This window comes from Podarcis gaigeae (genome assembly GCF_964106915.1).
Source record: "Podarcis gaigeae genome assembly, chromosome: 13".
In the NCBI taxonomy this organism is placed as follows: Eukaryota; Metazoa; Chordata; class Lepidosauria; order Squamata; family Lacertidae; genus Podarcis; species Podarcis gaigeae.
Genome location: NC_139689.1, coordinates 49,237,206 through 49,262,213, shown reverse-complemented (window position 1 = coordinate 49,262,213; position 25,008 = coordinate 49,237,206). Strand labels below are relative to the sequence as shown.

Here is a 25,008-nt window from a genome sequence, read left to right as displayed (position 1 = left end):
CTTTGAATATCAACTGCTGAGGGCAAAACTGGGTTCCCTTGTGGGCTTCCCAGAAACATTTAGATTGAGAAGATGATAGCCATCTTCAAATACCTAAAAGGCTGTCACATGGAGAATGAAGCAAGCTTATTTTTTTTTGCCTGCTCTGGAGGGTATGACTCGAGTTGATGACTTCAAGAAAAGAGATTCCAACTAAATACCAGGAAGAGCTTCTGACAGCAAGAGCTGTTTGACAGTGGAATGGACTCCCTCGAGAGGCTGTGGACTCTCCTTCCTTGGAGGTTTTTGAGCAGAGTTTGGATGGCCATCTGCCATGGATGCTTTAGCTGAAATTCCTGCATTGCAGGGGGTTGGACTAGTCACTAGACAACCTTTAGGCAGACCTCTTCCAAGTTTACAATTCTATGACTCTATGGCTGGTGATAGCAAATGAGAGGATGCTGTGCTAGAGGGATCCAGGAGGGCTTATGGTCTTATGAAGACTGAATTTGCAGGTGAAGAAGAAGAGTTTGGATTTGATATCCCGCTTTATCACTACCCGAAGGAGTCTCAAAGCGGCTAACATTCTCCTTCCCCTTCCTCCCCCACAACAAACACTCTGTGAGGTGAGTGGGGCTGAGAGACTTCAGAGAAGTGACTAGCCCAAGGTCACCCAGCAGCTGCATGTGGAGGAGCGAGGAAGTGAACCCGGTTCACCAGATTACGAGTCTACCACTCTTAACCACTACACCACACAAGGTGCTTGTGTGTGAGCTATTTTTCTGGCCCAAGTCTTCCACTCAGCCATTTGAACATGAATCGCTTGTTCAAAGGGCTATTAAACATAGTTTGGGAATTTCCTATCTTCCTTTCAGGCAATCTGATCCGCATTACTTGATAATGATGGAAAGACGAACATATTGTTCCTTTCTTTTTCTAAGATTACTCCGCTATAACCCTTTCAAATTAGAATATGTTTACACGCATCCTTATTCAAGTTTCCATTTAAGAATTCAAAATTAGAGGAGCCTTGGGGGGTCCAGAGTTTCTTCAAGATTAAAATCTTATTGGCCATAGCCCCAGGGAAATTGTATCTGAAAATCTTGCACTGTGGTGCTTTTCTTTTCTCCCTGTGTAATTATCCTTGGCATCAGGAGAGAAGGGGGGGGGGAGAGAGAAGTAAAATTTGCAGCATACAAGCAAGAAGAACCCCTAATGGGAATTGCAGTGAAATAACCCCTATTGCTGATTGCCAACTGCATGCCGTAATTTTCAAATAAAAGGAGGAAAAGATGAGATGCTCGTGCGATGAAAGACAGGGATGACCAGAAATATCTGCAGCCAAGACTTTCATCCACCTGACTGATGCGCTTATTATTAATTATATAATAATAGTGATCATCACCATCAATTATACTATATAGGATTTCCTCTGTGAAACCTGTTTTACAATAACAGCAGTCGCAGGAAGCACTGCTCATTTGTTAGGTACAGCCAGCACCCTCTGTAGGTCCATACAGGTGCTTTGACACCTTGAGTTTTGCCAAAACCCAACAACCTTCCCCCCTCTTTATGAAGAAGAATTCTTCATCATAGTCTGGGGATGAACCCCAGGTTTCTTGTCTCTTACTCCAGGGGTTTGTAGACCATAGCAGTGACAAACTAGATCATGGGTAGGCAAACTAAGGCCCAATCGCCTTCTAAATCTGGCCCATGGATGGTCTCGGAATCAGTGTGTTTTTACATGAGTAGAATGTGTCCGTTTATTTAAAATGCATCTCTGGGTTATTTGTGGGGCATAGAAATTCAATCATTTACTTTTTTCAAAATATAGTCCAGCCCCCCACAAGGTCTGAGGGACAGTGGACCATGCTGAAAAGGTTTGCTGACCCCTGAACTAGATAGACTGCTGTTGATGCAAATGGTTGGAGTTTAATTTAGCAGGAGAATATATAAGCAAGGTGGATTCCATCTCATATCAAGGCTGGAACACGGGTTTTGGAGCTCTAAGCATGTTCCAGCCGTCTTCATTTGGAGTCTTATGCACACCAAAAGAGAAAAGGGAGACCTGACAAATGTGTGGTGGTGTAAGTAAGACTGTGACTGCCTCCTGGCTTAGTCACCAGGGCCTTCTTGGTGGCTGCTCCCAAACTTTGGAACTCCTTTTCTAGAGAAGTTAGATGGGGTCCCTCTTTGTGGTAGGGGGAGGGCAGACACAGAACTTTAAAGCACAGACCTGTGCCTATAAATCTGGCATACAAGGCAGTCCGGATGAGCCCATGAGGCTCCAAATGTGGGGGCCTTCTTGGAAGAAAAGCGATGACAAACCTAGACAGCATCTTAAAAAGCAGAGACATCACCTTGCCGACAAAGGTCCGTTTAAGTCAAGCTATGGTTTTCCCAGTAGTGATGTATGGAAGTGAGAGCTGGACCATAAAGAAGGCTGATTGCCAAAGAATTGATGCTTTTGAATCATGGTGCTGGAGGAGACTCTTGAGAGTCCCATGGACTGCAAGAAGATCAAACCTATCCTTTCGGAGGGAAATCAGCCCTGAGTGCTCACTGGAAGGACAGATCCTGAAGCTGAGGCTCCAATACTTTGGCCACCTCATGAGAAGAGAAGACTCCCTGGAAAAGACCCTGATGTTGGGAAAGATGGAGGGCACAAGGAGAAGGGGATGACAGAGGACGAGATGGTTGGGCAGTGTTCTCGAAGCTACCAGCATGAGTTTGATCAAACTGCGGGAAGCAGGGGAAGACAGGAGTGCCTGGCGTGCTCTGGTCCATGGGGTCACAAAGAGGCGGACATGACTAAACGACTAAACAACAACAAAAGCATTTCTGTAAATTGTTTAGTATTTGTGTTACCTTTTTGTGCTGTGATGGTTTGGTATTTTAGCACTGTGCTTTTATCCTGCTATCATATCATTTTTCGTTTTGAAGTAAGATTTCAGACTGCATGCCGGTTACCCACTTAACAAATGAGAGTCAGCCCCATTGAATTTTGTGGGACTTGCATTTGAGCGCACATGTATCATTAAAATTCTTTAAGTGGTTGACAGCCGTAGCATAAGCATGAATCTGTTAGCAAAAGAGAAGCACTTTCAAAAATTAGTAAAAGACCACATTAATGAAAATGCTCTATCAACAGTGAAACAATCAAGCAGATGGAAATATTCAAATATATGAGGACTCTGTTGTCGAAACACGACCACCGGCCTACACATCAGTGTTCCCGTCAAAATATAAACAAAATATAAACAAAATGAATTGGCACTCCTATATGAAATTAACCCCTTTTAAATCATATGGGATGCGGGTGGCACTGTGGTCTAAAGCACTGAGCCTCTTGGGGTCGGCGGGGTGAGCTCCCGTTGCTCGGTCCCTGCTCCTGCCAACCTAGCAGTTTGAAAGCACGTCAAAGTGCAAGTAGATAAATTGGTAACGCTCCGGCGGGAAGGTAAACAGCGTTTCTGTGCCCTGCTCTGGTTCGCCAGAAGCGGCTTAGTCATGCTGGCCACATGACCCGGAAAAACTGTCTGCGGACAAACGCCGGCTCCCTCAGCCAGTAAAGCGAGATGAGCTCTGCAACCCCAGAGTTGTTCACAACTGGACCACAGCGCCACCTGCATCCCCTCTACAACCATAGCAGGTGCTATAACCTTCCAACAATTTGACTTCACCCCCATTGACACACTCCTCCATTGCCTCCCGAGACTGGCGGTTGCCTATCAATCAATTTTCAGCATCTATGCTGCAAAAAGACCCAGGACATTTAGAATAAAATGAACAAATACATTTTTCAAGTGTACAGTGGTACCTCTGCTAACGTACTTAATTCATTCCAGAGGTCCATTCTTAACCTGAAACCATTCTTAACCTGAGGTACCACTTTAGCTAATGGGGCCTGCTGCACCACCAGCGCGCGATTTCAGTTCTCATCCTGAGGTAAATTTCTTAACCTGAGGTACTATTTCTGGGTTAGCAGAGTTTGTAACCTGAAGTGTTTGTAATCCAAGGTGTTTGTAACCCGAGGCACCACTGTATCTGTTTTAGATTTCAAGTAACCCATCACAATCTCAAAAATCTTTTTTTTTAATTGATTTCAGATGCCATGGTAATCTTCAGCACAATCAAATGCAGATTCACTTCACTCCCCAGTTCCACAAATCCCTATCTTCTCCCACAGAATTTGAGAGCATCAACTTGTCCCATTCAGACTGTGCAGATCTATATGCTTCCTCAATTGAACTTAGAGGAATGTGGCATTTTAGATAACTGTGGATCCAACAGCCAGAAAAGGTAAGTGCCATGATTGACACATGCCCAGGTGCTTAATCTTCAAAAAGATAGAAGTCGTTTGTCTGTGTTAACTAATGTGCTTTCCCCCCTGTTTCTAAGAGACATGGGATCTCCAGGTCATGAACACACATAGCTCAGCAATGTATTAAAAGGCAAACAGCCATAACAGAACGGCAGGGTGGGAGTGATTTTCAGCAGAGAAGATCTGAAGGGCAGGAGAGGGTGTGGAACCACTGTGCTACTGTTTGGTGGCAATCTACTTTTGCTACAGTCCCTGGACTGGTTCAACAACCAATCCTTCTTCACAGAGAACTGGTGCTTTGGGAAGGGGAATAGGGAGTCTCCTAAGAATTCTCAGCACCCTTCACAAACTGCAACTCCCAGAATTTTTTGGGGAAGCCATGACTGTTTAAAGTGGTAGCACAGTGCTTTAAATGTGTGGTGTGCTTCTCACATATAATTCCTCCATTTCTGAATGTGCTAGCCTACTGGCTGTATGGAACTGCGTATCATCTTTCTTTATGGAAACCATGGAATCATCATCATAAGCAACAGTAGCAGCCCAGCTTTCAAAACTCCAAAATATAAATCAAACATTATTGAAACTAACAGGGTATTATTGTGAGAAAACAGGGGGGGGGGGAGTCAGTAATGCTTTTGACCAAGTAATAATAACAAACTTCCTTTGAAGGGGCAATTTTTAAAAACTAAGAACACGGAAAAGTCACCGCAGCACTATTTTTTGGTTTGCTTTGGTTTTTTAAGTAGCGTTGATCTGTAAAATACAAATGATGGGAAGCGTTTCTCCGCTATGTTTCATGTGCAGCGTAATAATGGAACATTGGCTTGGCTGGTTTCATTTTATGACCAGGAAAGTAGCTATTACAGCTCAATACAACACTCAGAAAGCATTGCCTTTTCTCTTAATGCCGGCTTCTAATGTAGGAGGGCCAGGTTGAAAGGAGCCCTGGGAGTTGGCAATAAAGCTAGAGTCGAGGCATAAACTACAACTTCTTAACAACAGGAGTAATTAACCATTGAAACAACCCAAACAAGGATACAGTCCTTATATTGCAATGACTCTCCCATTAGTAATGTGGGGTTTGACTGTGTCTTATTTTTAGGAGTCCTGAAGCTGATCCTGACCCTCAAAACATCTATGTAGAGCAGAACAGACCAAGGGAGGGTGTGGCTGAATAACACTTTAATCCTTTTAAAACCTGGGTGCTCCCCTTCTCTCGTACGCTGTACGAACGGTATTTTAGTGCATACATGAATTCAAGGTAGAGGGAATGGGGTCATGCCTCCTTGCATAGGAGACCAGGATGGAACCTCTGGAGTGTGGGCCAAATCTGGCCTGGTGCCACAGGTCCTCAATTTGGCCTGAGAGGTCATTCCCCCATACTCACCTGACCCACGCCTTATGTTGTATGTGATGTCAGGTGTGGGGCAAAAGTGACTGGATCATCTCAGTATACTGTGGGGAACTTGATTTCACAACTCATCCCTGTCATTGATCGTGACTGACCATTTTTCAAAAAGTAAAAACCAGAACAATCCAAAAGTTGTTGGGCTTTATTTTTAGAAAGACCCCAGCAACACTGACTTGCCTGAGATCCAGGACAAGGACCAAGCACCGCCTTTCAGAAATCCCCCCTTAGAAATCCGGAAGCATGGCAACCCTATTTCAACACCTTGTGCAGCACTTATTGCAAGCTCTGAAGTGCTCTGAAGTACTGACAATCATCACTTGATGTCATTAGGATGTCAAGTGACTGGCAGGGGAAGGCCCCACCCACCTGCCAGATTTGGATATGGAAGGTAAGGATAAGCTTGCTGGCCAAATCAGGTTCCTCACCCATGATATAGGCTCTCTTGGTGTAATCTGTACCTTGGGGAAAAACTGAGTGTATGGTTTGAGTTTATAAACCCTTAAGTAACTATCTCCCACATTATCGGAGAGAGACCGCCTTTTCTGATACAGTCCGCCCAGGTCATTGCAGTCTCCTGATAATACTGTGACCTACTGAGCTTCAGTCTGCTGCAGTGTCCCACAGGAATCTGATGGGCTACTTTGGGAGCAGGATGCTGGACCAAGTAAGCTTTTATCTGACCCAGTATGGCCTTTTCTTGTGTTTTTAATAGTTTGCAGCTGGGACAGGTCTGTAGCTGATGATGCATTCGGGTTGGTGTGATCTTTAGGACCCTGCTTATAATTTTATGATTAAATAGCCTACAAATCTTTCTAAAGAAATTAAGTTAAAACTTTGTCAGATTATTATCCCCTCCACACACACCAGTTCAAAAGTTTCTATTTTCCAACAGAAGTTGATCTGAGACAAGAAAGTATTGGAGAAGAAATTAATCCACCTCTGCAAGGCAGGGGTTTAACTTGATGTTCAGTATCATAATTAAGGCTAGCACTCATATTAAAGTCATATTAAACTTTTGCACACTCAGGAATATAAACACATTATTTTGCTGTAATATCATACCAACTAATGTTGTCTAATAGTATGGATATACCAAACAGCTTGTTCAACAAAAATCCATTTGTTACAAAAAGAGAGGATTTGACATGGCACGCAATAATAAAAAGATCTGCTTTCTCATAAATGTTAGCAAGGGTGGTTTTTTTGCAGGTTCATTTTTTATTAATAGAATCGAATGTGAACGAAGCAAACTATTGTGTTTCCAAAAGCTGTAATTTATAATCCATAGGGGAAGCGAAACAATCTACCTGATAGCACAGATTTACTGTATGTCAGACCCCAGTAGACTTAAATGACAGTTAATTGTGGAGGAGAAAAAACAGTTTACGTTAAAGCCAGCCGAGCTATAAGTGTCATAATTAGACCTGCCATACAAATGGATGGGTTACTGCTGGGGTCAGTATAGATCACAGTACTCCCTTCTCATGTGCTATAATTCCACCATATGTTTGCCACAATGTGACCTACTGTAATGGATGTTCTGGAGAATCTTGAGTTTTCTTGGAAGCATATCAAGATTTCAAACTAATTTTCTGTTATCTAATTTACATGTAAGGTTCACTAGTTCTGTGGCAGATATTTTTACAGCAGACAAGTCAATGCAGAAAACATTTCGTGAAGAAGGTAAAGAATTTGAAAACTGTTGGTCAGGAGTTATTTATTTATCTACTAAACAGGGGAAAGCCTAATATTAGTGGTTCTACATCATTCCACAGCTGATGTTGCGTCAAAAAAAAAATCAGTCCCCGCCCCCACTTTGCTGCACACTCCTCGGTTTAAATGTGGCTGAAGTAGTCATGGTAGATTGTGTGCCTTAAAAAATGTAGCCACTAATTTGTTCATGAGAAGGCCCTTCTCTTGCCTTCTGGTTTTCCATTGAAAGAAGCTGAGGTAGAAGAAGAAGGAGAAGGAGAAGGAGAAGGAGAAGAAGAAGAAGAAGAAGAAGAAGAAGAGGAAGAAGAAGAAGAGGAGGAGGAGGAGTAGTTTGGATTTGATATCCCACTTTATCACTTCCCGAAGGAGTCTCAAAGCGGTTAACATTCTCCTTTCCCTTCCTCCCCCACAACACTCTGTGAGGTGAGTGGGGCTGAGAGACTTCAGAGAAGTGTGAGTAGCCCAAGGTCACCCAGCAGCTGCATGTGGAGGAGCAGAGATACGAACCCGGTTCACCAGATTACGAGTCTACCACTCGTACACTGGCTCTCAGTAGAGGGGAGGGAGGAGGTGAAACTGTGGGTGCAAAAAATGGATAAGACCCCTCACCCCACCCAAAGTTTTGCCACTGCCAAGATTCCCAGTTTGTGCCTCTCCAAGGGAAAAACTACACATTACAACTCAAGCGAGTTTTCTTGACTCGCTACTGCTTCACCTGCGCAGGTCAGGGCCAGATGTTAATTAATCAGCTAAACATTGCCGCCCTAATTATAGTATATTGCATTCTTGACCACATTGTATTTTGCCAGGGATGGGCAAGGAGGGAAGAGACATGTGAATGGCTCAAATTGCCCCTCTGCCACCTTGCTGTTTTCTGCTTTAAATCTGCTTTGGTCTGCAGCCAGTTGTAGAAGCTTGGCTTTCGTTGGTTTTGAATATTTTCTGCCTTTTGAACGCTCATTGTTTATTTTAATCTTTGCAAGCCACTTTCTGTGTGCTTTTAGTGGCATGATTATAATAATTAATAATAATGGCCGTACACCAAATGCCTGCGCATCTCCCCTGTGGACCTCTTTTGAAATTTCATCCACCATCTCCAGCTCTCCTGTAGCTGTCCTGGGTTATTTCTCCTCTCGTTCGACATATTGCATAATCATCCTATCCTCTTGAGCTGCCAGGAATAAAAGAGAATCTACTATGCATCAGGGTGAACCCATCTGCTCCCTAATGTTCTGCATAATCATGATATTGCCTTTACTCCATCTTTTTCTGTGAAGGAGACAGAACCCCATATAAATGGATTTGAGTGAATGACACAAATCTCGACAAATGGGGATTTTTTTTATTATAAAATATATATTTTTAATGTTTGGGAGGAATGGAATTGCCAAACATATTGAGTATTTATGAGTTTCAGCATGTATCACTTTGATAGCAATGCAAATTCTGCAGATCTTTTCTGCTTATACAGCCCTGACATTTACCAAACAGAATCCTGTTATTTGACCTCCCTCTGTAAACATTGACTTTGCGCTCCCATTTTTAATAGATTTCTGTCTGTTTTACCATGGTTGAATGTTTCCACAGGGGATGTTATTTCATATTATAGCTGGAAATCCACCTGTGCCAGCTGTGAGACTGAACATAAAAAAACATACCAGCTAAAGTCCCCAAGCCTCAGAACAGACTTCTGCCGCCTTATTGCTCTGAAGCCAAATCCATCACAAGACAGCAGGTGAGAAAGCTCTGCACAGAGAGTTATCCTTATCTGATATCCAGCGTTCATCATTCTTTACGCGAAACCTCCCTCCCTCTAAAGATGTACAGACAATATCAGTTCATATGGACTAGTGGCTTTTTAGACCGTGTTGCTAGGAGTCCTGGGAGTTTTCAGGACAGAGGTTGCTTAGTAATGGTGGTAAGCTTTTCATGAAAAGACGGTGTGCTTTAAAAAGAAAGGAAACTGGCCAACATATAGAGATTTGTTAATAGAAGAAGAGAAAGGTTTGAAATTTAAAAGTTATGAAAATTTGAAAGATACTTTACAAAGCTGGTTGCATCACAGACAAATTAATGAGCAGTTTAAAGAAGATAATAAAAGGGGGTTCAGCTATACTATCTCAAACTTTCAAAAGGAAATTGTGGAGAGTAATACCAAATCACTGAAGAAAGCATATAACATTTTGCTATATGGAGAGACTTTAGATGAGATGGTAAAATCGCCACACACAAAAATGGACTCAGGATGTTGGGCATAATATACAGTTGGAGGAATGGGGAAGATTATGGAAAACAAATTTAAAGTTTACAGATTGCGTATTATTAAGAGAAAACTATTTGAAAATGATACATAGATGGTATATCACACTGGGGAAAAACTGCAGAAATGTATAAAACAAGATCTAAGATATGTTGGAGATGTAAAGAGAAAGGTGGTACTTTTTTCATGTATGGTGGGAATGTAAGAAGGTTAAGGAATATTGGGAAATGATATATAATGAATTGAAAAAAATGTTGAAGAAAACTTTTGTTAAAAAACCAGAATTTTTCCAGCTTGGAATTTTAGATCATGATATACTGTGAGAGAGGGAAATTGGAGATTGTTCATGTCTGTGACAACAGCAGCAAGAATTTTATTAGCACAAATATGGAAAACAGAGAAAACACCAACAAAGGAAAAATGGCAAGATAAGTTTATGGACTACGTGGAACTGGCTAAGCTGACAGAGAGGATACAGCATGGCTAAGCCACTTCTGGCGAACCAGAGCAGCGCACGGAAACGCCGTTTACCTTCCCGCGCCAGAGTGGTACCTATTTATCTACTTGCACTTTGACGTTCTTTCGAACTGCTAGGTTGGCAGGAGCAGGAACCAAGCAACAGGAGCTCACCCCGTCGTGGAGATTCAAACAGCCGACCTTCTGATCGGCAAGTCCTAGGCTCTGTGATTTAACCCACAGCGCCACCCACGTCCTTTATCATTATTTGGTATAAAATTCAATAAATATTCATGTACAACAACAACAAAAAAAAAACACTGTGAAGGTAAAGGTGTAATTTGTGGCCTGAAGCTGGGGGTTTCCTTGCTAAATGGCTCCCCTGTGTTGGAGTCATTTTTCCACATCATCAAGCAATTGGATTTATTGAACAACAGCATGGGCAGTTAAGCCACCACTTATTTATTTATTTTTATTGCAATTGCAATTGCATAAAAATAACTGCTAAACCTGGGAGGTGGGTGGCGCTATGGGTTAAACCACAGAGCCTAGGACTTGCCAATCAGAAGGTCGGCGGTTCGAATCCCCGCAGCGGGGTGAGCTCCCATTGCTCGGTCCCTGCTCCTGCCAACCTAGCAAAAGTGCAAGTAGATAAATAGGTACTGCTCCGGGGGGAAGGTAAACGGCGTATCCATGTGCTGCTCTGGTTCACCAGAAGCGGCTTAGTCATGCTGGCCACATGACCCAGAAGCTGTACGCCGGCTCCCTCGGCCGGTAAAGTGAGATGAGCACCGCAACCCCAGAGTCGGCCACGACTGGACCTAATGGTCAGGGGTCCCTTTACCTTTACCTTTAACTGCTAAACCTGCTGCTTATTTGGCGTATTTCCATCGTGTCTGTACTTTGCCCCATGGAAGTTATTTGAGTGTGAACCAAAAATGACTGAATAATAGACTCACTGTTCTGACGTCCGGGTCCTTGTTATCTGAAGCATCTTGCATTTGAGTGTTTTCCAGAGTTGGATTTGCACTTCTCCGAATAAGTGATGTGGTGTCTGCAGGTGGGGACTTCTTTTATGAAATTTTATGCCTTGCCTGCATTGCAAAAGTACGTTTCCCCTGTGTAGGCGAGAGCGGTATCCCTACCATTACAGTATCGTATATCTCCAGTTGGAAAGAGAAAATGCCCTTGAATATCCTAGGAGAAAACATAAAATGGGCAGTATTTCAAAAGAACCTCTCTGCTTTCATGTGTTTTTTGGCATGCTGAACAATTTGCTCAAAGATAGAAGCTCTGCAATAGCCTGGCTAGCCTCATGTGTCTTGCAAATTGCACCAATTTGCAATCACCAAAGTAGCCAAATTAAGGAAGCATTACAGGACAGTTGGGCCTAATTATTTTCTGTTTGTAAACATCTATTTTCACTAAACGGTTTGGCTATGTCCTCTACCAAACAGGAAAGTGCTCTCATTAATGCCCAGATTATTATTATTATTATTATTATTTTTTGGGGGGGGGTATTGCACCTATATGATTGTGTTTGTAGTTGTTTTGTGGCTGTTGTTTAGTTTAGGACTCTACCGAATGTTTGCCACTGAATATTTTCCAGGTGAAAAAATGTGAATGACATGGACAGAATGGAAAGAGAATAATTTGTACTCTTTATGTCCAGTTGTATACTTGGGCTCCCCTTTGCCCTTGGCAAGGAGGTGTATTGGTGCCTCTGCACCTGAGAGAGCCCACAGACAGAAACTCAGAAAGTTTGCTTTTCATCACCTTTCACTCCCTGCCAGTGACTACCTCCACAGCTATTGGGGTCGGGACTGCTCTGCTCCACCACCACCCCTCCTCCTCCTCCCCCCCATCAGTTCATCTGTCTGCCTTCCTCCCTCCCTCCCTTCACTCACCACTTTCCTTTCTGTGGGATGTGAAACATAAGTAGCAGTCAAGTACAACATTCCTTGTTTTCCTAGAGTGGACATGCAAAGGGGATGTTTGATCCAGCCAGTCGAAAACTTCCTGTTTCCTCCTGGGCTGGAGCATCCTTCCTTTTACATGTGACTAATGGTGGGCGTGACCTTACCTGTGCAGGTAACAAAAGTGCAAGGCACGCAGCACCTCCTTCTCTCATTGTTGGAGCAGCTTTTTAGCTTTTTGGCTTTCAGCCAACAGAGCTCAAAGGGACTATCTCCATATGGGATAGACCCACATCTGTATATTTTGTGACTAAGTCTGCCTTCAGGGATCCAACTGTGAACTGATGATGCTGTGAGCAAACTTCTTTTATATACTTTCGATAAGATTGTGGTGTGTTTATTCTTTTAAGAGGGAAATAAGGGATTTTACCAGGAATCTATACTGAGAAGCTTAAACAAGCTTGCAACCAGCTACCCACTGGTTTTTGAGGAGAAATGGGGAGGGGGTGTTTGTAGAATTTGTACTGCTAAAATGGAAAGGGGTCAAACCATCGCAAGACGTGTTGAAATTTTGGGAGGTTGGATAGTTATAAGGGAATGGTCTCGGTGGTGGGATGCACATTTTTATTCTTATTTATTTATGATTATTACTTTGTCAAAAAATTTTTTTTAAAGAATGTATAAAATGTAAATAAAAGTATGGATAAATAAAACCAGCAGTTTTATTTTCTACCATTACACAATGCTGCATGTATCTTAAAATGTGCAAGGGGAATGAATTACCTTGTTAGTTCAAAATTCTTTTTAAGATCTCATAGAAAGCTGTCAGGGAACAGCCATCGGAGCCAGAGGCGAAGGGAAGGCTCCAATGGGATGCCGGAGAGGGTCCCAGCAGGGAGAGAGGCAGCCCATCTGCTGGGGAAGGAATCAGCGTAACACCAGTGGTGAAGGGGGCAGATGGGGGAATCGGAGAGGAGGCTCCAGGACTCTTCGCCGGAGACCAGCGGGGAGAGCGCGGGTACTCCGCTGCCCACACCCTCCCTGCGCAGAAGACTTCCGCGCAGGGAGAGTAGGAGGAGACTTGGCGTCAAAGAACTTCTTTGCTGGAAGAAGTTCAAGAAACGCCCACTGACAGATTCTGCCACCGACTGAGACAGCCACGAAGTGAAGGGCTGTCCAGACAGAAAGGGTTCAACCAGGTAACCTAGCCAGGAGTGGCGACAACTTACGCACGAGCAACCCCTAGAACCATTACAAAAGCCAAGCCCTTCTCCTTTCCACATCAGTTGGGAGGGGCTTTTCGCACAGCTTTGTCTCATGCCTTAAGAAAGGCGCACAAGCTCATGGGCAGGAAGGGAGCAGAAGTAAAGTTACAGGCAGGGCCATCTTAAGCATATGCAGCACCGGGGTGCAAAGATCCGCCCGGCGCCCACCCCCGGTTGCCCAGAGTTATCGACTTTTTTTAGGGATGGGGGACCCCAAAGCTATTAACCTTTTCTTAGGGCCACCTCAGCTGCAACAGAGGAGCCCAAGGCAGTGGCAGCAGCAGCAGAGCAAAACCGGGGCTGGGCACCTGGGAGGGGTGGGCAAGCACAGCTCAGCACAACAACAGTCAAGGTGGCGGCGGTGGCAACTGAGTGAAGCCAGGCGCCTTGTCTGAGCAGCATGTGCTGGTTGCGGCACTCTGATGGGCTCTGCTCTGCTCGGCAGCGGCTGTCGGCTCTTCCCAATTCCTGGACTCTAAATCTTGGCCCCGGACTCTCGGCCTAGCGCCCCTGAGAGCCTGGCACTCAGGTGCCCCGCACCCCAAATGCCTATGGATAAGATGGCCCTGGTTACAGGTCCAATTGCTTCTTTCTTCCAGAATCCGAGGTGTTAGTAACCAGACATCTGTAGCACCATCTGGGATGCACTCAATCAGCCTTCAATTTCCATCTTGGAACTGTGTCCATGACTATAACATCATACACACATTTTGTATATTTCCTCCCTTTTTCCTCTTCCCATCCACCTGCCTTTGTGGTAACGTCTTGCCTGATCAAGAGTTCCAGAGAACCTAAAATCTTGCCATATTTCCCCCCCCCCCCTGACTTTTCCGTTAGTCCTAATAAAGGTATTACTTGTTACCCAGCTGCACACTTCGGAATGATCTTCATTATGCTCTTCCTCTAATATGCATTTGACACAGATTTATTTATTTTTTTTAGAGCAAAGAGCTAAATTTAGGAAGTCCAGTGTTGGAGCTCCTTGAAAACCCTATCATTTAAGTGCATTGTTGATAATGAGCCTATGTGCACAATAGGATTTCCAGCACAGAGAGAGAAAAAGAGATTGTTAAATTTCCCCAAGATTTAGAGCAAATTGGTTTTGACCAAATTCAGCCTTTTTGTGTCTATATTATTCAGCATCTGAAAGTAATGCTGTGCTTACTTCCACAGTGAGAGGGTAATTATGGGCATTAAAACCGGCAACTGAGGAATTTTCTGCAGGAAGCATTAAGAATGGACATTTGCATTCTGCACTTAAGCAAATTCACAAAGTAGAAACCTACCTCGATTTCCACTGTTGCAGCCATTTATCTCTACATGTCTCAGCAGTATGAATAAAATTGACACATTGGGCATGTGCCTTTTGCACATTTCTTCATGTGCCATCTATGATTTAAATGGAATGATACTGACAGAGTCAGGTGCATTGTGGGTATGAGGAAGAGATCCCCTTTTTTACTTCCAATAAAAAAACCCACACCATTATAACTCCACTGCATTTCATTCAGGCTACAATCCTGCACCCCCTTACCGGGAAATAAAACCCACTGAACCCAATGGGACTTACGCAGGGCTATTTTATAGAAAAACAGGTGCCAGAACTCACCATGAACACCTCCTTTGCTCTCTTATAAAGGCAATATTGCCAACCTGAGAGGTGCCAGAACTGAGTTCTGGCTGAAAAAAAAGCCCTGAACTTACTTCTGAGTAGATATGTGTAGGATTTCTCTGCCCACCAGTCTGTAGGTTCACTTAAAGCTTGACTGGTTCAAAAAACTTCCCAGTGCAATAGTACTTCGGGTTAAGAACTTAATTCGTTCCGGAGGTCCATTCTTAACCTGAAACTGTTCTTAACCTGAGGTACCACTTTAGCTAATGGGGCCTCCCGCTGCCGCCACTCCACCGCCATGCAATTTCTGTTCTCATCCTGAAGCAAAGTTCTTAACCCGAGGTACTATTTCTGGATTAGCAGAGTCTGTAACCTGAAGCGTCTGTAACCTAAAGTGTCTATAACCCGAGATACCACTGGCCTTCAGACGCCTTCTAAAAGTTGTGCGGTTATTTATCTCACTGATATCTGAGGGGAGGGCATTCCACAGGGAGGGTGCCACCACCTAGAAGGCCCTCTGCCTGGTTCCCTGTACTTCACTTCTCACAGTGAGGGAACTGCCAGAAGTCCCTCAGAGCCAGACCTCATTGTCCAGGCTGGATGATGGAGGTGGAGTCGTTCTTCAGGTATTTAGGCTATTTAGCACTAACACTCTGAATTGCACTTGGAAACGTACTGGGAGCCAATGCAGCTCTTAGGGCCAGTGTTATATGGTCCCAGCGTCTGCTCCCAATCACCAGTCTGGCAGCCATATTCTGGATTATTTGTAGCTTTCGGGTCACCTTCAAAATCACCATGTGAGAAAGGTAGATGGGATGAAGCCCATTACTGTACCAGCTCAGGAATTTTGAGAGATACCAAATGTTTTCCCTATAAAGATCTGTCAACTTTCTTAGGAAAATTTTATACATCCCTTCTTTTTAAACTTTGCACTCGTGAAGATTTGAGAAACCGAAAGGTGAAATGGTGATCATTTTGATGCTGCCATGTTAGATGTTACGAGAATGAGATATGAGTCTCTTCCAATGGAGTGATTTCTCCCCCCTCCCTCCCATCTTGCATGAGAGGGGGAAAAGAACCTCTTCCATATAAATATTGCCTTGTAATCTACCATTTATATTTCTGAGCACCGGTGCCCTTAGGGCCTTTGTATTGATTTGAGAAAGCATCTTGTTTCTGCCATCCACTTTTATGGCTTGTCTGGGCTGTCAATTTTCTCTCATGCACTGAAGGCATTTTACTGGCATACCCTAAACATCTGAGTGTGGAAAAAGCACAAACTCAACACTGCAAAATGATGGTTCAATATGGAATACCGACTGCCTTGTTTCTAAATATCACATGTTTGCTGTGGTTAATCTGCAGCATGTCCCAGCCTTGAAGGATTAAAGCTAGAACTCTCCTACCCCTCCTTTGCCAAGCCGTCTTGCAGCAAAACCCATTTACAGCTTCTATGTATTTAACGGTCCTGCTTCAACTAAACTCATATGTAACTAGAATATTTCAGCGTTAACATTACATCTCTGAGTATGGGCAAAGACATAGCATTGACCAAACATAGTTGCGTGGCAAGTCCCCTCCCCCAAGTGAAATGAAGACACCGGACACATTATTTAAGGTTAATGGGCCACAACTTTATTGATTACAGGAATTGAAAGGTATTGGCCTTAGGCATTGGCTCCTATCGACTACCCGGCATGGAGACCGGGAAGGGTTGTCCACAAGCCGCGGGAGTCCTGTTGAAGTACGCCAACTAGGATCCCATGGGTGTCACCGCTCAGGGGCGTGCCGGGGGCCCTCACCTCCCTAGGTTTCGGACAAGGCAACGCCCCCCAGAGTCCTCTACCGGACTACCCTTTTCATTGGGGGAAGGTGATGGTGCTTCCTTCCCCCCTTCATTTGCGTAACAATTACCCCTGCCAATGGCTAACCGCCAATACCGAGGAAGTTGTGACGTTTGCTACAAGGTAGGCGAAAAAACCAAAAGGCTAGAAGTGCGCCAAGTTGGAAAAATTCCTACCAGGCCCCTTGCGGTGACCAACCGGAGTCCATAACAAGGTCATAGCTAGCTAAGCCTAAAGGGTGGGTGGGATGGGAAAACTGGTCAGCTGGACGGGGCGAAGAGGGCGGTCCCCGGGCGCGCCTGGCCTTAAATGGGCTAGGCCACGCCTCCCTAGCCCGCTGATTGGTGGGCAGGGTCGCAGGCACGCCCGGGGATTCCCTCGCTCTTGCGGGGGCAAAAGGCCAGCCCCCGCGTGTGTGGGACGGGGTGGCCCACAACCCCCTCTCCTCTCCAGTTCGGAAATGGCTTTATCAATGCAGTGTGCGTGCAACCACTTGGTAAACTAGTTGTCTGGGTGGCTAGCTGTATAGTATCTGCACCTGGTGGGTGGCAAAAATCGTCTTTGCCACTTGGCAGGATGAATTGGAGGGACCCCAAAGCTCCCCAGAATGAGCTCTCCAACTCACAATATCTAGACTGACCCTACCATTAGGTAGAGTGGACCAGCTGCCTCAGGCCAACAAGTAATGGATGACATGAAAGTGTTGTTTAATTTATCACCATGCTTTTACTGCAAGGGAGAACATTGGGTGTTAAGATCCCAAGACCTCCCCCAATAAATAAAGACACAATTGACACAGAAGTTAGTTTAACGTTATTGGCATAATTTTGGCCACAACTTTATTGATGATAGATCATGAGTGGTTTGCTTAGGCATTGGTTCCCGACTAGTTGCAGCTGACCTCAGCAAGGCAGCACTGATGCCTGGACTCCGGTAGAGGTCAGTAAGGAAAACATCCTGGGGGAGCACTGAACCAGGCTCAGACTCAAGCTCACCCCAAATGCTCCCAGGGACCCTGGCGTGGCCCTAACCCCTGGAAGAGGATCGGACAAAAGCAAGGCGAGCCCTTGGATTCCTTTAACGGAATACCCTTTTGCACATTGGCGGCGCAGGTGTGACAACCTTCCCTCACCACACCTTGAACCAATGCCTAACCACCAAACCTTACAAAGTTGTGATGATTTGCTACGCGGCAGGCAAAACCCAAGTGACACCAGCCTACCACCAAATGGGAAAAATGCTACCGGGTCCCTGCCCCCAAAACAGATGACCCATGATGGCATAGCAAGGTCACAATGAACCCTAAATATAGGGAGGATGGGGGGGGGGGTCCAGTGCACAAGGCGAAAAAGAGGAAGCTCAACGCAACGTGCAGCAGTAGATATGGGTTCCTCTGTTAATGCATGAAACGATCCCATTGGCCAGAATTACCCCAGCAACCGAGGGACCACCAATCGGGTTGTTATGGCTATCCAATCGCTCCCACCCACAAGAGCAGTGAGGTCAGTCCTGATGATCTCACCGCAACATGTGCTCTCTGGGAGGAGGACACGATTTGTGGGATTTTCTGCCTCAAAATAGCTTGGCTGGCCTTGAGCATTATACACCTTGACTTAGCCGTTGGTGGCTCCACCCCAGGGGGCAATATTTGTTGGGTCAGCCCATCATGGGACAATAGAAAAGAACATAGAACATAGAACAAAGAACATAGAAAGCCACCACAACTTCATCTACTTCAGTGTTATCCACAAGGATCAGCAGAAGCTCTGCGGGGCAGGGTTGGCCACAAAATGGCACGCCACCAGGGTAGGAAGGGTGAGAGAAGATCTACAGGACAGACACAGCAGGGGGTAAGATCAAATCAACCTTACCCAATGTTTGAATTGGGAATCAAAGGCCATCATGGGGGAGGGAAGACTCTGAATCATGCCTGACAGATGCAGAGCCCAGGAGACCCCAGAGGGCAGCCCCTCACCATTTCCTCCCTATGGGTGGGAGACCAACAGCACCTCCCATTCACAAAGGGGCCATGGGGTGCTGCTGCTGCTGCTGAGGAGACAGCAGATCTGGCCTCCAAGGAGCATGTTTCAGATGTCTCTGTCATTATGGCAGCAGTGGCAGCAGACAATGCATTCCTTCGAGGTTGGGTCTGCTGCCCCTGTGGATCCTGCCGCCTCATGGGTGAGTTAGCCCTGCTCCAGGGTTTCAGAGGTGGAACATTTGCAGCTCTACCTGAAGATGATGGGGATTGAACCTGCGAATGTCTGCCTGTATGTCACAGAGCTATAGCCCATTCCCAAGTGGGGGGTCTGCATTTTGGCTTACCTGTGAATTTGCGATGGATTTCAGCTTTTGCTGCGTTTTGTTATTTGTCCCCTAGATAACTACCATGAGGAGGTTTCAGATTTACTTTAAAAAACAACAACACGGAAGCTCCAACTCTGGGATCTTGCCTGGGGGCATGAAATAAGGCCTTCCATGGGGTTGGCAGCCCCAGCTGTGTACATGACTCCCAGGTTCCTACTCCCAGGTAATCTCTTTCAGTAGTGGAGAGAGACCACAAAAGGTGAGGAAAGGGGGGAAGGAGAAAGGCAATGGTAAGGAGGAATGAGCGTGAGCAAAGGCAGCTAACATCAGTTTCATTTTGGTTAGGGGGGTGGGCAAAGTATTTAAATTGAAAGCTTCATGCAAAGAAAGTTGGGTTTGAGAAGAGATTTGCAGGATGTCAGGCTCATGCTGTTTTTGCCTCAAGTGCTTCGGTATTTGTGCCCTAAATAAACACTGCTGGAGCTCTCCTATAGTGTAATGCCACTTAATCCATAATGATATTTTGCTAAAATATCTTCTCCGTCCACCCACCCCCCTCACTTTGGGTCTGCCATTTGCAGTCATGTTTATTTGATCAGCGGAAAGGTCACCATGCCTTGCACTGGGGAGGCAAATGGGTTGCCGTTTGCCTGAGCAGACAATAATGTCAGGCTCATCAACATTTGCCTCTTTAATGATGCAATTTGCTTCATCTCCATACAGGAGGGAGGCAGCCAGCTGTGCCACTCAGTCAGATGTCAAGGTCACACATCTGGGGAGTAGGAGGCCAGGCCTCTTCCAATGCACAGCCTCATCTGTCCCTGTCACTTTCCCAGACAATGTCAAATGTGTTACTCAGCCAAGGAGCTGCCATTTTTCTAGGGCTGTGTGTTTTAAAAGCAGCTTAAAAGCAGCTGGTGTCATATCTAGATTGCCCTGGGTTTAGTTCTCGCCTAGTCTTGGTAACGCAGAGTGCCTTCCATCTGCTTTGGCTGGTGGCCAAACTGGGCCCCTATCTGAACAAGAATAGGCTAACTTCTGCTGTCTAAGCTCTGGTAAACTCTAGGAAGAGTTTGAAGAAGAAGAAGAGTTTGGATTTGATATCCCGCTTTATCACTACCCGAAGGAGTCTCCAAGTGGCTAACAATCTCCTTTCCCTTCCTCCCCACAACAAACACTCTGTGAAGTGAGTGGGGCTGAGAGACTTCAGAGAAGTGTGACTGGCCCAAGGTCACCCAGCAGCTGCATGTGGAGGAGTGGAGACGCGAACCCAGTTCCCCAGATTACGAATCTACCGCTCTTAACCACTACACCACACTGCATTAAACCATGGGTAGGCAAACTAAGGCCCGGGGGCTGGATCCAGCCCAATCGACTTCTAAATCCAGCCTGCGGACAGTCCAGGAATCAGTGTGTTTTTACATGAGTAGAATGTGTGCTTTTATTTTAAATGCATCTCTGGGTTATTTGTGGGGCATAGTTATTTGTGGTTCATTCAAAAAAATATATATAGTCCTGCCCCCCAAAAAATATAGTCCTGCCCCCACAAAGTCTGAGGGACAGTGGACTGGCCCCCTGCTGAAAAAGTTTGCTGACCCCTGCCCTTGGGCTGCCACTGACAACAGTTTGGAAATTTCAGCCGGTGTAGTATTCAGCAATTAGGTTGCTCATTGGAGCAAAATGGTATGAGCATATAACATCAATCCTGGCCCAACTGCTCTGGCTGCCATTTAGTTTCTGAGCTAAATTCAAAGGGTTGGTTTTGACCTACCTTCTTCTTTGGCAATCACTCATAGCCAAGTAAGATTGTCTTCCATAAACACGGTTTAAACAATGAGTCCGTAAGTGACTGTAGAGGCCAATTCTAGATCCACACGTCCTTCCACAGTGGGAACACTGGTTTCCGGGTGGGAGTTGCGGTGTGGATTTGCCAAGCGTGTCTTCCTCTTAGCATGTTTCTCCCTTGTGTCTTGAGTTCAAATGTCTTCAAAGCCCATGATACCTTTGGTAAAGGCTGTTCTCCAACTGGAGCGCTCGCAGGCAAGTGTTTCCCAATTGTTGGTATTTATACTACATTTTTTTAAAAAAATGCATTGAGATAGTATTTAAACCTCTTTTGTTGACCACATTAGCTGCAGCTGGCAAAATTCTTGCAAGGATCTTAGCAAACCGTCTCTTAACAATATCCAAGGTAACCCTTTGACCTATAAACCCTTAAGAGGCTCAGGACCGCAATACCTAAAGGACTGCCTCTCCCCATATAAACCAACACAGACTCGGTTAAGTCCAGTCAAAGGCGACTTTGGGGTGTGGTGCTTATCTCACTTTCAGGCCATGGGAGCCAGCATTTGTCCACAGACAGCTTTCCAGGCCATGTGGCTGGCATGACTAAACCACAACGGGTGCAACAGAACACTGTGACGAGTGCCAGAGCACATGGAATGCTGTTTACCTTCTCGCCACAGCAGTACCTATTTATCTACTTGCACTTTGTCGTGCTTTCGAACTGTTGGGTTGGCAGGAGCTGTGACCGAGCAACGGGAGCTCACCCTGTCACGGGTATTTGAACCGCCTACCTTCCAATCAGCAACCCCTAGGACTTTCCAATTTTCATCAGATAATTGTTGGAGGGTATGTTAGTTTGCCTTTGGTCTTCCTCTCCATCAACTCCCCCCACCCCCAAGCTCTCCCCCATTGTTTCAAAAGCTGCTCGTTGTGGTGGTTAACTCCTAGTGAACCAATCAACTCAGGGTGCTAAGCTACTGAAGGTAATGCAGCCCTTTATATGTCCAGCTGTCCTTTGTCAACAAAGCATGTTCTCCTTCAGGGAGAGCACGTGTTGCGGTGGGGTCTACTGAGCCACCCCCTTTGTTGCTGGGTAAGTTCTCCAGGATGGCCAGGGGGCATTGATTGGATTGCCGAGTTGCTGGGGGAAAAGTTATGTTGCAATTTTGGTGGGAGGGGTAAAAGGTTTAAATACTCTGCACGCAGCCTTGTACTTTCTCTTTTGCTGCGTGCAACGGATCACCCGCCCTAGAATAAGGGGTTGTTGCGTTGACCTTGCTATGCCTGTCATGGGGTCGTCTGCCTTTGAGCAGGGGCCTGGTAGGAATTTTTCCACCTGGCAAATTGGCTGGCTGGGTGTTTTTTGCCTACTGCATAGCAAATCGTCACAACTTGTAAGGTTGTTATGATGGGATAGTGAGCTGCTTGTGCGTAAAAGCTTGATCCCTCTGGGGTTTGGCTGGTCATCCAAACCGAGGCACTAACGGAGCCCCCAAAGCATGACTCCGTCAGTCGCTGGTAGAATCTGACAGTGGGCGTCTACGGAATTTACGCCAACATAAAAGCTGTTTGACGGACATGCGCCTTCGTGACTCTCTGCGTGACAGTTTCTGGCGAAGGGTGGGAGTTCCTAATGGGGGTTTTGTTACCTCTTCGCTATTCTCACTAGAAGTATCCCAGAGCCTCCCCTCCGCTGTGACTCCTGCACTCCCCCTGCTGGTTCCTTCCTCTGCTGCAGATTCTCTCCTATTCTCCTGGAGCCTGTCCACCACCTGTCCCTCCGATGGCAGTTCCCTGACATCCACCTCCCCCCCAGGGCCCCCTTCACCCCCTCCCGCCTCCTCTCCCACTGGCGGTGAGGGCGGAAAGCCCCTGAAGGAACTCTCCTCGTCATCCGAGGATTCAAACACTTCTAGCCACGGCGTACCGTCTCTCTCCCCGTCTTCCTCTTCTTCGTCGGAGTCGGCTTCCTCACCCACCCCTGACTCTGGGAACCCTTCAAACTCTCCTTCCTCATCGGTGGTCCCAAAGTGTTCCCTTCTAAATCGTGCTACGGGTTGCGGTTTTCTTGGGAAACGCTGATGAAATGTTTCTATTAAGACCTCGTCATTGACTACCTCTGCTGGTACCCAAGTGTTTTCCGACTCTACTTCCCCCTCCCATTCTACCAGATATTCCACCTGATTCCCCTTCCACCTGGAATCAATGATTCCTGCCACGTTCATGTCGCGCTCTCTCTCTTCTATCACGGGCGTTTGGGTGGCCTCTCTCTCACACTCCCCCCACTCACGTCCCTCTCGGTACGGCGACAGTAATGACCTGTGAAATACTGGGTGTAATTTCATGTGACTGGGCAGCCTGAGTTTGAATGCTACTGGGTTGACCTGCTGTATGACCTCAAAGGGTCCCAATCTTTTGGGTCTCAATTTCTTACTCCCGCCCTTGAACGGTAGTCCTTGGGTGGATAACCACACCCGGTCTCCCACCCTTATAGTTTCACCTTCCCTCCTATTTCTGTCTGCTTGCTTCTTATATTCTTCCTTGGCTTTCTCTAAGTTAAGTTGAAGCTGACGGTGGATCGCTTCCATCTCTTCAAAAAAATATTCCGCCGCCGGCACGCTCCACCTCTCCCCTCCCTCTCCTGGGAATGCCCGGGGGTGACACCCATAATTTGCCAGAAAGGGACTCATCCCTGTGGACACGTTCTCCGCGTTGTTGTAGGCAAATTCTGCTAGAGGTAACTTATCCACCCAATCATTTTCTCTGTCTTTTACATAACACCTCAGGTATTGTTGTAAAATCCCGTTTGCCCTTTCCGCTTGCCCATTTGTTTCTGGGTGCCGGGCAGTTGAGAAATTGAGTTCTACGTGCAGTAAGCTCATAAGTTTCCTCCAGAACCTGGAAGTAAATTGTTTCCCTCTGTCGCTCAAAACCCTCAAGGGGGCGCCGTGCAACCTAAAAATATGTTCTACAAACAACTTGGCGGTTTCCTCCGCTGTGACCGCATGTGAACAAGCTATAAAATGACACATCTTGGTTAATAGATCTACCACCACCATGACAGCTGTTTTGCCTTTGGATTTTGGCAGGTCCGTCATAAAATCTATGGATACTGCCTCCCATGGCCTTTCTGGCGTGGGTAAGGGTTGTAATAGCCCCGCTGGCACCACCCTCTCTCCTTTCGCTCGCTGGCACCTGTCGCAACCCCTGACATATTCCCGTACGTCCTCCCTCACCTTGGGCCACCAAAACTCCCTGGTAACCAACCACATGGTTTTGTGCTGTCCAAAATGTCCCGCTGTGGGGCTGTCATGCAACTGCTTGAGTACTCTGCCCCTCAGTTCCCCATCGGGTATGTACAGTGCCCCTTTGTAATACAATGCCCCGTTCTTTTCTTCAAACCCCCCTGTGTTCTCCTCTGTCCTCCTGAGCTCTCTGAGTTTCTCTTGGGCGTATTCATCGTTCTCAGTACCCTCTATCAGTTCCCTCTGCCCCACCAATGCCGCCCCACACACCCAGCGGTCTTCAGGGATTACATGCCTTGCCTCAGGCGCTCCCTCCCCCTCTAAGTACTCAGGTTTCCTGGAAAGAGCGTCCGCCCTCACGTTCTCGGAGCCTGGCACGTAACGAATCTCAAAGTGGAATTTGGAGAACTCCTGGGCCCATCGCACTTGTCTCTGGTTCAGCACTCGGGCTGTTCTCCAGTATTCCAGATTTTTGTGGTCAGTTCGGACTTGAACCTTGTGCTGCGCCCCAATCAGCAAGTGCCGCCATTTCCGGAATGCTTCATGAATGGCGAGCAGTTCTCGGTCGTATACTGTGTAGTTCCTCTCGGATTTGTTCAACTTCCGCGAGAAGAATGCACACGGTCTCCATTCAGACGTATCTTTTCCCGGCTGGAGAAGAACGGCCCCCACCGCTCGGTCTGACGCGTCAGTCTCTACTCTCATTGGTTGTTGTAGATCCACGTGCAAAAGTTGCTCTTCCGACGCAAACGCCTGCTTTAAACGTTCGAACGCCCGCTGCGCTTCTTCCGTCCAAACAAATTTCTTTTTGCTACTAAGACAATCCGTGATTTCTTCTTCCTCCTTCCCCCCAACAGTTCCCGCCATCCCTTGCCATTCCTTCCTTTGCGG

At 46.1% G+C, this 25,008-nt stretch overlaps 1 long non-coding RNA gene across 1 annotated transcript in view; it reads left to right on the top strand.

Annotated features, from left to right (window-relative positions):
• Positions 1-502: 502 nt before the first annotated feature.
• The window catches only part of LOC310830342, an 84,728-nt gene continuing 60,222 nt past the window's right edge, over positions 503-25,008 (top strand). Inside the window, exon 1 of the long non-coding RNA XR_014557604.1 lies at positions 503-738. This is a non-coding gene — a long non-coding RNA (uncharacterized lncRNA). The remainder of the gene's footprint in view (positions 739-25,008) is intronic.